We start from the raw sequence: 12663 nt of genomic DNA, 5'->3' as shown, positions 1-12663 counted from the left end.
CAGACCTTCACTTTCTATTGAACTTGCTTAATCACCTCTAATGATTATGTATGTTTCCCTACTTTTACAACTTGTTTCTTTTTTTGTTGTTGTTAATGTTGTTTTTTAATGTGATTCTGGGATTTGATTCAGGGCCTCACATATGCAAGGAATGCAGACTAGTTCTAACTCATATGCCCAGCTCCTATAAGTTATTTCTTTGTCAACAAAGCCCTTCTTTTCTATTGAATTGTTCTGTTATTTTGGACAACAGAATCTATATCATTCTTTAGCTCAGAATTAAAGATCCTTCAATTTGTCTCACTTATTTTGTAATTTGTATCCATGTAAGTTCTCCATATCACTGTCACTGTCATCCCATTGCTCATGGATTTGCTCGAGTGGGCACCAGTAACGTCTCTCATTGAGAGACTTATTGTCACTGTTATTGGCATATCCAATACACCCGGGTAGCTTGCCAGGCTCTGCTGCGCGGGCTCGGTACGCTCAGTATCTTGCCGGGCTCTCCGAGAGGGGCAGAGAAATCGAACAGGGGTTGGCCACGTGAAAGGCCAACAAGTTCTCCATATATATATATATATATAAATAATATATGATGAAATTTGTTTTTCCCTAATAATCTGTGTGATGTTGATTTGTTTGCTTATTAACCAAGAAAAAAAAAACATAGTGGTGAGGAAGTGTTTCTCCTGCGCCCTATAGTTTATTCCCTCTTTGGATGTCCTGCCATGAATCTCAACTACGAAAACCCTAGTTAGTAGAAGCCAAGAAGGGAAGGGAATATGTTGATGCAGTCTAAAATATTAGTTTTCTAAGGAGCAGGGTATAAAAAAGTGGAGAGTAGATCAGGTTGGGTAAGTAGAACATATCTGCTATACAACCTATGACATATACAATCAACCAAAATACTATCCAGACCAGAATACTGTTCCTCTGACCAAGTCAAGAGAAAACAAATTACAGTTTTGGAAAAAGCTAAACTCAGCTAGCTTATCCTGAAATGGAGTCAATAACTTCCATGTAATTTCCCTTTGACTGTCCTATAACCATCCAAAAACTCAACATAACTAAACCTGAATTGATCTTGCTCAACAACCCAGCTTTCTCATTTCCATCAGTGGTAGCCCTTCATATATGTCATTCTCTCCACCTGAAGCAGTGCTCCATTTCTTTCATGAATATGGAAATCAATCTTACCTATTCTTTCATTTCTAGCTCAAATGCTTCTGCAAATCCAAGCGGTCACTCTTTGACTACTTTTGTCTATGCTCATTTCCCTTTTTTCTGAATTACCATGGCCAGTAATTTATTCACTGCAATCAGATATTGCTTTTAAGCTAGTTTGGGCATATATAGTTAGCCCCGCTAGATACTGCTCTTCTTTTCTTCCTGTCATGATCAGGCATCTTGCCACCATGGGACGGTGACAATGCATGATACCTTCCCAGAATAAAAGTGAATGTCTGGGGATTTTATTGTGCATATATAAACATATAATACCTAAGTACATACATACATATATGTATAAAATACCAAATATATTAATACAAAGCTCATCTTAATAACCCTCAAGTTATACAGAGAATTTAAAAAATTACAAACTATTTATGTTCCAGAGTGATACCACCAGGAGTGATTCAGAGCACAGAGCCAAGAGTAAGATCTGAGACTATGGGATGCTGGATATTGAACCTCAGTTGCCCTCATGCAAGGAAAAGACCCTACCCTCTACTATTGCTCCACCCCTTTTTATTTAGGTTTAAAATAAAAGTTTAGGGGCTAGATAGTACTACTGTGCAGGGCACTTGTTTTGCAAGAGACTGATCCTGATTTGATCCCTAGCACCCCATATGATACCCCCAAGTACTGCCAGGTGTGATTCCCTGAGATATAAGCCCTGAGTACCAGTGGGTGTGGCACAAAAGTCAAAAAGAAATTCCAGTTATAAAGTAAGAAATAAGGATGTAATATACTATGTAGTGGCTAGAGTTAGTAATAGAGAATTCCACATTTGAAAATTACCAAGAAATTCGATCTTAAAAGTTATCACAAGAAATAATTGTAACTATGTATGGGAACAGATGTTAATTATACTTATTGTGTTGAACATTTTGCAATATATACACACATGATCCCCCAAGCACTGCAATATTACTTTTGTGGTAATTTATAGTAACTTGTCTTACAACAGTTCCTTATTACTATTTTATATTTGCAATGCTACTTTATCACACTTACCACTGTAATGCCATGCTCTGTACTTAGGAATTACTCTTGCTTGTGCTCAGGGGACCATGTGAGATGCCAGGGATGGAACCCAGGTCAGCAATGTCCTCACTCTGGCCCCAGCATCATCAGTTTTACCTGGAAGCTTGTTAGAAACTAAAACTGTAGGCCTTACCTCAAACATTTTGAATAAAAATTGGCTTTAAGTATGTGAAATGCTGCTCTACATCATTACTTTACTTCCCACCAGTTACAACAGTAGTTTCCAAATTTCAGTGCACCTAAATCTTAACAAAATAATGACTGTCCCCCACCCTACAGGTCCTGATTTGATGTATATGAAGAAAGAGTCCATTGGATGTTTTAAAAGCTTCCAGGAGATCACAGTCCACTAAAATGTGAGAACTACTAGGTTACAACTTTCTTTTCCTGATATTTTCCGGTCAAATTTCAAAATAAGATTTTTCTCTGTTTTATTTTTCTATGGAAAGGCTTGACATTTTATCAAACTTTAATCCAATCAGTGGTGGGAAGAAGAGTGACTACAGCATGAATGATCAAATATATAACCACTGCTGCTCAGAAAGACTGTGGGAAGTGTAATTTTCTTTTCTTGTTTTTGGTTTTTGGGTGGTCACACCCGGCGATGCACAGGAGTTACTCCTGGCTCTTCACTCAGGAATTACCCCTGGCGGTGCTCAGGGGACCATATGGGATGCTGGGATTAGAACCCAGGTCAGCCGCGTGCAAAGCAAACGCCCTACCCGCTGTGCTATCGCTCCAGGCACAAGGGAAGTGTAATTTTCTTATGTTCAATATTTTTCAATTTTATCTGCATATTAGAATAATCTGGAAAGCTTAAAAATCTCAAAACCTGTGTTAAAAATTGGTAACGGATATACATGATAGCCTTTCAGTGTTGCACAAAAGGAGAGACAGAGAGCAGAGAGAGAGAGAGAGAGAGCGAGAGCGAGAGCGAGAGCAGAAAAGTGCCTGCATAGAGGCAGGCTGGCGGGGGATGGGGGTGGGGGATGATGGAAGGGAGACTGGGGACTCTGGTGCTGGGAAATGTACACTGTGGAGGGATGAGTGTTGGAACAGTAAGTACATGAATGAAACCTAATCATGAACAGCTTCGTAAGGGTCTATCTCACAGTGATTCAATAAAAAGTCTATTAAAAATAAAAAAAATAAACTAAAAATCTCAAAACCTAAACATCATAGAACAGAAATAGGACAGGAAACTTAAAAAATGACAGGGACAGGGAGAAAACTAACAGGGCGGAAGAGCATGCTTTGCATATGGGAGTTCCCAGTTCCATCACCTGCACCACTTGGGCTATGTTCTCCCTAGCAGTTCTAGTAGTGACCCCCGAGCAATGAGCATGAAGAAGCGCTCCCCCAACAAAGCAGGGTGTGGCCCCCCAAACAAAAAGCAAGCAAAGAGAAATATCGTGGCATTTTTACTTGTGCCTCTTCCATTCCCTCTCCAACTCAGAACTGTAGACAATGGTGACCTGCTTTTATAGTATCAGACCCTAATACCTTAACCCAGGAAGACATAGCAGCTCTTCTTTATAAATTATTGCTTAGATATGTTCTAAGGTGTCCTGGTCTATCTAGAAAAAGAATTCTGAAAGTAGTCTTTGTTTCACCTAATTCAGGACTTATTTGGAGCACAAAGCTGATGGTCAGGGGCTGGAGCTGATACACAGTGGGTAGGGCGTTTGCCTTGCACGTGGCTGACCCGGGTTCGATTCCCAGTATCCCATATGGCCCCCTGAGCACTGCCAGGAGTTAATTCCTAAGTGCATGAGGAAGGAGTAACCCCTGTGCATTGCCAGGTGTGACCCAGAAAGCAAAAAATAAATAAATAAAGTTGATGGTCATTGCTTAAGGATATTTTGAGGTAAATAAAGTCCCATGGTGTCTGATATAAAAACAATGGCTGATTTTTATTTACTTTTTAATTTTTATTAGTGAATCAATGTGAGGTACAGTTACAAACTTATGAACTTTTATGTTTGCATTTCGTTCAATGGCTGATTTTAGATACACTACCTAAATGTATCCATGTCTAAAGCCAATTGGATTGGCACCTTTGACCCTACCCAGCAGGGGTTAGTCACAGAGAATGAGACAAACACATAAGGAGACAGAAAAACACACGTACAGGGACTGTCCAAGATTTAGGTGGCTTGGGCAGCCATCAGTGATCTCACAGGGCAGCCATCTATTCAATGCACTATAGGTCCCCAGGGCTCCTAACAGATGAGCAATTGTTGACAGAGACATTAAGGACAGTAATTAACCACATCAACACTCAATGGGTACAGGAAGCTAAGGGACTGGAGTATTTTACATAGCTGTCAGAAGGCAGCCTACAAATACAAAGTCTTGACAGTTTCCTATTCTATTTTTGCCCATGCTGTCCATCTAAAAGGACCCTAAACAGTCTTATATTACACTTGCCTAGTGCATTTTTGCAGCTGGCAGATATTAGTTATCTGTTCTATTCTTTCCTGCTATATAATTCTTTCCTGAGTGCAGTTTTGCAAACCCCTGGCATTCTAAGATCTATTTTACCTAAGGGCATATCCTACCCTTGGGCTTTTCTCCCCCTCCCATTTTTGGGGCACAAATTCCTACATCCATATAATATACTATCTAAATATAGCCATATAATAGATTACCTAAAGCCAGAGAAATATTTCTTTGGGAAATTAGAACATTTAAAAATTACTGTATTATGGAAAATTTAGAAAGTCCTACTCCGGGCATGCTCAGAAAAGACCAGAGAAGACATGAAGTTTTATTTATTTCTGGCTCATCTGAGTTCAAGGATGTTGATCTTTAGGCTGCTCTTTTTTTCCTTTTTTGACTTTTTGGGTCACACCTGTGATGCTCAGGGCTTATTTCTGATTCTGCACTCAGGAATCCCTCCTGGCAGTACCCATAACTGGGGTCAGCCTCTCACAAGGCAAATGCCTTACCCAACCTGCTGTACTCTCACTTCTGCTCTAGGCTGATTTTTAGTCTGATCATGGAGGAACTGAGACTGGGGCGGACTTGTAAAGAGCCTGGGTAAGGAATAAAGTACCCCCCTAACCCCAGCACAGAGAAAGAGAATTCTTTTTACTTATTTTTATTTTCTCATGTTCAAATAAATCTCTTTCAAAACACTAGCTGAACATAAGTTAAAAAATCAGATACTTCAGTGAAAACACACGACAAAGAATTCAGTGCTTTATATGTACTTTAGAAAAGTCACTAAACAGGTAACTATAGCTCTCAACAACCAAGAACCAAAAACTCGGGCACAGGGAGCAAATTTGATTTCTGGAGTTACCCCATTATATTTATAGTCCAGTTTTCAATTTAAAAATTCACAGTTTAGACAAAAAGAGACAGAAAATTATGGATCATTCATAGGAATAAAATAAACTGGCATACACGGTTCTTGAAGAAACCCCAGGTACAACAAAGACTAAATTAATGCACTTAATTATCAAAGAGATTTGAATGTTATAAATTGAATGCTCAGAGAACTAAAGGAATCCATAAACAATGAACAAAAGGAAGCCTAGAAAATAATATGTGACGAGAATAAGAATATCAATAAGGAGAATCATTTCTTAAAAAAAAACAAGTAGAAATTATGGAGCTGAAAAGTACAATGTCTAAAATTTAAAAAATTCACTAAGTGTTGGGCTGGAGCGATAGCACAGAGGGTAGGGCGTTTGCCTTGCACACAGCTGACTGGGATACGATTTCCAACATCCCATAGGGTCCCCCAAGCACCTCCAGGAGTAATTCCTGAGTGCAGAGCCAGGAGTAACCCCTGTGCAACTCTGGATGTGACCCAAAAATCAAAAAAGTTCACTAAGTGTTTTAGCAGGAGACAAATAGAGCAGCAGAACTGACACCTGTGGGTCCCATGGCTTATGTGAACCTCTGTCACCCCAGGACCTAGGCTTACCCGGTTATTGTCTAACCTCTCAGAAAATTTTTAGCAGACAAGCAGTGAAGTAAAACAGATTTTATTTGGAGTTTTTTGGGGAAGGGCAAGAGAAAGTGAGAGAGTAGAGTATCGTGCTGAAGACAGAATAGGGGCTTCTCCAAGGGTGGAGAGAGCCTCTATACACACCCCAGCACTAGGCATGAAAGCATGAAAGTACCTATCTCAAGAGGGGAGATGCAGGCGTCACATGTGCTCAGCCATTGTGGGCACAAGCAGCACAAGGCTCGGGCAGCATATGCACGCCCTTCCTTCGTTCAAGGTGATTTTTATAGGTATTTTTCCAACCTACCCCCAAGTGGAGCTTCTACCTAGGTAAACATCCGTTGCTATGGAGGTTACCAAAGGGGGTAGGGATGGTTGTGATGAGGGTCTTCTTTGAAATTCCTTTCCTGACCTTTTGTTCTTAGTGGAGTTTCTCTAAAAGAGGGGTCCAGCCTTCTCTGGGTCTGTTGCTGGCCAGGTGAAAGTCTTGTAAGGTCTTAGTTCCTGTTTTCTGCAAAGTTGGCTTTCTGCAACTTCAGAGCTACTGATACCATTTCCCAGGAAATTTATTTCCATTACTTTGAAGGAGGGGCCCTTCCCTATCTGCCTGCCCGCTTACATCAGAATCAATGAACTTATGATCACTGAAATAAAAAATGAAAAATAGTTAACGAAACCTATCATGGTCAAGCAGACAAACATACACATTATGGAAATACCAGACTCTGAAGAGAAAGTAAAAGGTCTAGAAAGAATATTTGAAAAAAAAAAAGTATTGCTGAAATTCTCCCAAATCTGATGACAAGACGTGACTATATACCTGGTAAGTGTGAGCTCCAAATAACGATGTTTCCATTTCCTGGTGTCAGCTTCTATTTTCCCCCAAAATGACATCATTTACAATGTATAAGTCTTTTACTTCCTTTGTCGATTCCGAAGTACTTTGTGTTATTGAACACTATTATAAATCGAGTTGCCTGTTTCATTTATTTCTCTTCTAGCTCATTGTTTGAATATAGACTCACAACAGATTTTTGTATGTTGATTTTGTAAGCTCCTACTTTGCTATATTGATATTGATTTATTTTTTTCTAAGAGACTTTTGTTGGAGACATTAGGATTTTCTATGTATATTATGTCACCCTCAAGTAGAGATAGTTTAACTTATTTTCCAATTTGAGTTTCTTTTATTCATTTTCTGTACCTGATTGCTGTGAGAAAGACTTCCAAAATTACAGAGTAAAGTGGAGAAAACAGATATCCTTGCTTTATGCATGATCTCAGAGAAAAGACTGAGTTTTTCTCCATACAGAAGGATGTTTGCTATGGATTTGTTGTATATGCTCATTATTAGCTTGAGGTATAATCCTTCTATCTCTATTTTATTGATAGGTTTGCTTATAGATGAACGTTGAATTTTGACAAAATCTTTTTTTCATATCTTTTCATGTAGTCATATCAATTGACATGACTATAATTTTTATCTTTCCTTTTTTTAATCTAGTGTTATTACTTGATTGATTTGAGTATATAAAATCATTCTACCCAAAGCAATATATAGATTCCAACAAGCACCATCAAAATATTGATGGGATTCTTCAAAGAAATAGAAAAAATGCTACTATAATCTGTATTTACATACATAAGACACTCTAAATAGGAAAGCAATTCTGAGTGAAAAAGAAGATGAGAGGCATCACATTTCCTATTTTTAAATCATACAACAGTAGTAATAAATTAATTTGTTGCTGGAAGACAGACTCCCAGACAAATGAAATAGAATTGAGAGCCCAGAGATAAATTCTCAAATATATGAGCATTATCTGTAATAATGGAGCTGGGTACATAAAGCAGAGCAAGAAAATTCTCTTCAATAAATGGTGCAGGTAAATATGGATAACCTTACAGAAATAAAGAAGAGGAAATAAAAGAAACTGGATTCATATTTCACATCATACACAAAAGTTAATTCTAAGCAAATTAAAGATCTTGAGATGGGGCCAAAATGATAGTAAAATGGATAAGTCTCTTGCCTTGCACATAGCCAACCTGGGTTTGATCCCCAAAACCACATATAGCCCCCCAAATGCCCACGGGGAGGGCTCCCTGCACAGAGAGCCAGGAGTTAACCCTGAGTACCATGGTGTGTGGCCCAAAAATTAAACCAAAAAGTATATTGAGATTACACCAGAACTTACAAAATACACCAAAGAAAATATAGCAGCTCTCCACGAGATATGGACCTCAAAGATGTCTTCAATGTTTGGGTATACTAGCAAAGACAATAAAAAACAAAAACAAAAAAATAAATAAGATAACATCAAATTTAAGAGCCTATGCATGGCAAAAGAAATGTGGGCTAAAATGAAAAAAATACACTAACGAATGGGTTTTAGAAAATTTCTAAACCAGTTTCTTTTGTTGGGCTATGTGAAAACTTTATAAAATGAATATATTAGTCTTTTATCTGATATTATATTATAGATAAAAGATTAATGTATTCATTTTATAAAGTTATCACATAGCCCAACAAAAGAAACTAATAACCTCATCACAAAGTGAGGAGAGGAGATGAACATAACATTTACCTAAAGAAGAGATATGAATGGCTAGTAGGTATATGGAAAAAGTGTTGGTCATTTGCTATTAGGAAAATGCAAACCAAAATGATAATGAGATATAATCTCATACAAATGAGAACGGCATTGATTTGAAACACTGAAAACTTGCAACCAGTATTTACAGGAATAGAGTGAAAAAGAAACCCTTTTTTTCTTTCTTTTTTTAAGGGGAATGACACTCAGCTCAGCCTCTAAGGAAAGCAGCATCGAGACTTCTTTAAAAATTAAGAATGGAGCAGTAAAAAGAAGCCAAATGGCTGAGTCATCCCAGGTAGATTGATCTTTGGGCTGAAAACTCTGAGCTGAGAACTCCAGGCTGAGGCCTTCATTTTTTATTTTTATTTTTATTTTTTTTGCTTTGTTGGGTCACACCTGGCGATGCACAGGGGTCACTCCTGGCTCTGCATTCAGGAATTACCCCTGTTAGTGCTCAGAGGACCATATGGGATGCTGGGAGTCAAACCTGGGTTGGCCGCGTGCAAGGCAAATGCCCTACCCGCTGTGCTATCACTCCAGCCCCAAGGCTGAGGCCTTCCTGGAATGGAAGCAGGCTGGCTCCCTTCCCTTCCTGAGAGGCGCAGCACACAAGACTTTATAAATGGCCCAGTTTCACAGATCCTGGAGTACATGGTCACATACGCCGCAGCATGATACATCACCCATATTTCACAGTATTAACAGCCCAATAGGAGCAAACTAAATGTAATAGGAACATTTGCATAGAAGCCCACCAAGCTCAACGAACAAAAACAATACCATGAAAGGCTCAACCAACTCAGGAAATCTTCAGACAACAACTTTAGGAACACCATTGTGAGATATGAAAATTACCACAAATTTATTTTTAGTGACCTATTTTATGATGATCCCATTTGCATTTTGTTGTAACAAGCAATATAAAAGCAAATTATTTTGTACCTGCCATAGGGGAAGTATTGGGGGGGGGGTAGGTGGTAAACTGCTGATATTGGTGGACAGAAAGTCCATCTAGTGATGGGATTGGTGTTGGGACATTGAAATGCCTGACTACCTGAAATAAGTGCATTATGAATAACTTGGCACAGCACAGTGTTTAAATAAAAGTAAATAAGTAAAATTTATAAAACAAAACTGAGAATAGAGCTTCCTTATGCCATTATGATGTCACTGGGCATCTATTACAAGAACATAAAAACATTATTTAAAAGATATGTGTGCACAGCTATATTCATTGCAGTACTTAGTACAATAATCAGGATATGAAAACAACTCAAATGTTCAACAAATGGTGACTGAAAAATAAGTTTTTGCATGGCATGTGACTGACCCCAGTTTTATCCCTGGCCCCCTCCCTGAGCACCACCAGGTGATTCCTCCTGAGCACAGGTATAGCCCTTGGAGTACTGTTATTGACCCCCAACCAAGAAAAACTGACATATATATACATATATATGTATATATATATATATAAATAATCTTGCAAATCTTGTTTGCTGCAACTAGGATGGAACCTGTTAAGCAAAATAAGTCAAAGAACAAATACCTAGATGATCTCACTCATCTGTGGTACATAAACAGAATAAGGGAATGAATAATACCTAATCATGACAACCTTTAAGCCTTTGAATAAAAAACTGAAATTACCAAGTAGAAGGGGGCAGATGAAGGGTGAAAAAGAAATAATGGTGGAAGTTCTTAGGCACACTGGTGTTTGTGATGGTGCAGTAACTCTGTTAATCAAAAATCACTAAAGTTAATGCTTTTGTAACCTTTTTGCCTAACTCATGATAATTAAAAAATTAAGTGCTGAAAACCAAAAATATGTACCAAGAATTTCATATCAACTCTCCTTCAAAATAAAGTGATTAAGACATTCCCAGATAAAGTTAGTAGAATACATTACCGGTAGTCCATTCCATAATAAATGCTAAAGAGCATCCTTCAGGTTGAAAGGAAAGGACACCAGAAAGTAACTCAAAAGTATATAGATAAATACAGATTTCTGGTAAAGAAACACTTATATAAACATAAAAGTCGATATAAATATATATGTTAACATAAAATACAATATCATTGTATTTATAATTTATAATTTTACTTCCTTTACATTATTTGAAAGACAAATGTGTAAAAAGTAATGTGAAGTATTATTATTGTGCACATCATTTATGAAAACCTAAGTTGTGACAAAAAAATGGGAGTGGAGCTATAAAAGAGCAGATTTTTGCTACTGCAGCTAAGTTAGTATCAACTTAAACTGAATTGTTAGTAATTTAGAATGCTCATTGTAGTTACCATAGCAACAACAGAGAATGCACATTAATAAGCTCTACCATCTAGGGATGCATACTTAGGAAGGAGAACCGCAAGAGATATAAGAAAGTGAGTACTAAAAAGTCATGATAGCTGTTACTTTTTCAGAGAGGAAGTGGGTTTAGGATGGTGATAAGGATGTGAGATTAGGATTGGTTACATAGAAGGACTTTTGTCGTTGTAGACAATATTGTTTCTTTACCTAAGTGGTAGATACATGGATGTTCATTGTAATTCTTTAAGCTAAGGTTTGTTTTATGTAGTGTTTTGTATCTGTGTTAATTTACCTTAAAGAAGTTATCAAAAATAAAATAACAGGATGAAAGAAGAACAGAAATAACCTGGGTGAGGTATAGCTTCTTTGAAAAGGTCACATTTAAATTGGGAACTGAGAGATGGTGATTCAGTTCTGTGGTAGAATGTATGAAGCCCTGGATTTATTACCCGAAAATCACCTTTCCAAGAAAAAAGATGAACTTATAATTGACAGATGAGAAGAGTAAAGGGAGTAGAGACTGAGACAGAATATGAGTCAAGGTAGACATAGGATAAAAGAAGGTCCTGATGCAATAAGTAGTTTTTTTTATACCCCAACAATGGAGTATGTATATGTTGTCTATATGTGAGGGTGTGAGCTCATGTGCTCTAGATTGTGTCCAAGAGGAATAAAGTTGGTCTATATTTGAAGGGCTGGAGCGATAGCACAGCGGTTGGGCATTTGCCTTTCACGCGGCCGACCCGAGTTCGATTCCTCGCCCCTCTCGAAGAGCCCGGCAAGCTACCGAGAGTATCAAGCCCGCACGGCAGAGCCTGGCAAGCTACCCGTGCGTATTGGATATGCCAAAAACAGTAACAGTAAGTCTCTCAATGAGAGACGTTACTGGTGCCCGCTCGAACAAATCGATGAGCAATGAGATGACAGTGACAGTGATTATATGAAATGAAAAGAGGAAGATGAAGTACATGGTTAAAATTATATGCTTTATGTTAAGAAACTTAAAGTATTGGCTATAATTGACCATTCTCTCTAAAAGATAAAAAGGGAAGTGCTTTATTCCATCCTCTGCTAAAATATATAGTAATCAATTCTAAATGATTTCTCAATAAGTTCCTTGACTATTTCTTGTAATAATTACACATCTGTGTGTGGCAAAAAATTCAGAATGATATCCTTGACTTTTCTAAAGTTGTAATAGGGATTAAAAGAGTTAACATGGACAAGTGCTTAAATGAGCATTTAATTTACACAGTAAATTCTATATAGATACTCTGAGGACAAACTCTTTTCAAGGTACAGAGGTGGAGGATTGAATGCTACCTACTAAGTAGTCTTTTCCATAGGTATGTTTGAGCCCTGAAAGTAGGCCAAAGGATTGGGATGTTGTCACACCCCTTATAAACAGGGAACTATGCAGTGTTAGTTTAGCAAGACAGAAATTTCTGTACATTTTTCTTTACTCTAGAGAGATTTTGTCCTTTACACACACAAAAAAGTAGCTTCTCTTCAGATAAATAATAACT

The sequence above is a fragment of the Sorex araneus genome, chromosome X (genome assembly GCF_027595985.1).
Source record: "Sorex araneus isolate mSorAra2 chromosome X, mSorAra2.pri, whole genome shotgun sequence".
Taxonomy (NCBI): domain Eukaryota; kingdom Metazoa; phylum Chordata; class Mammalia; order Eulipotyphla; family Soricidae; genus Sorex; species Sorex araneus.
The sequence above is the reverse complement of the archived record's forward strand: the minus strand, read 5'-3'. Positions refer to the sequence as shown.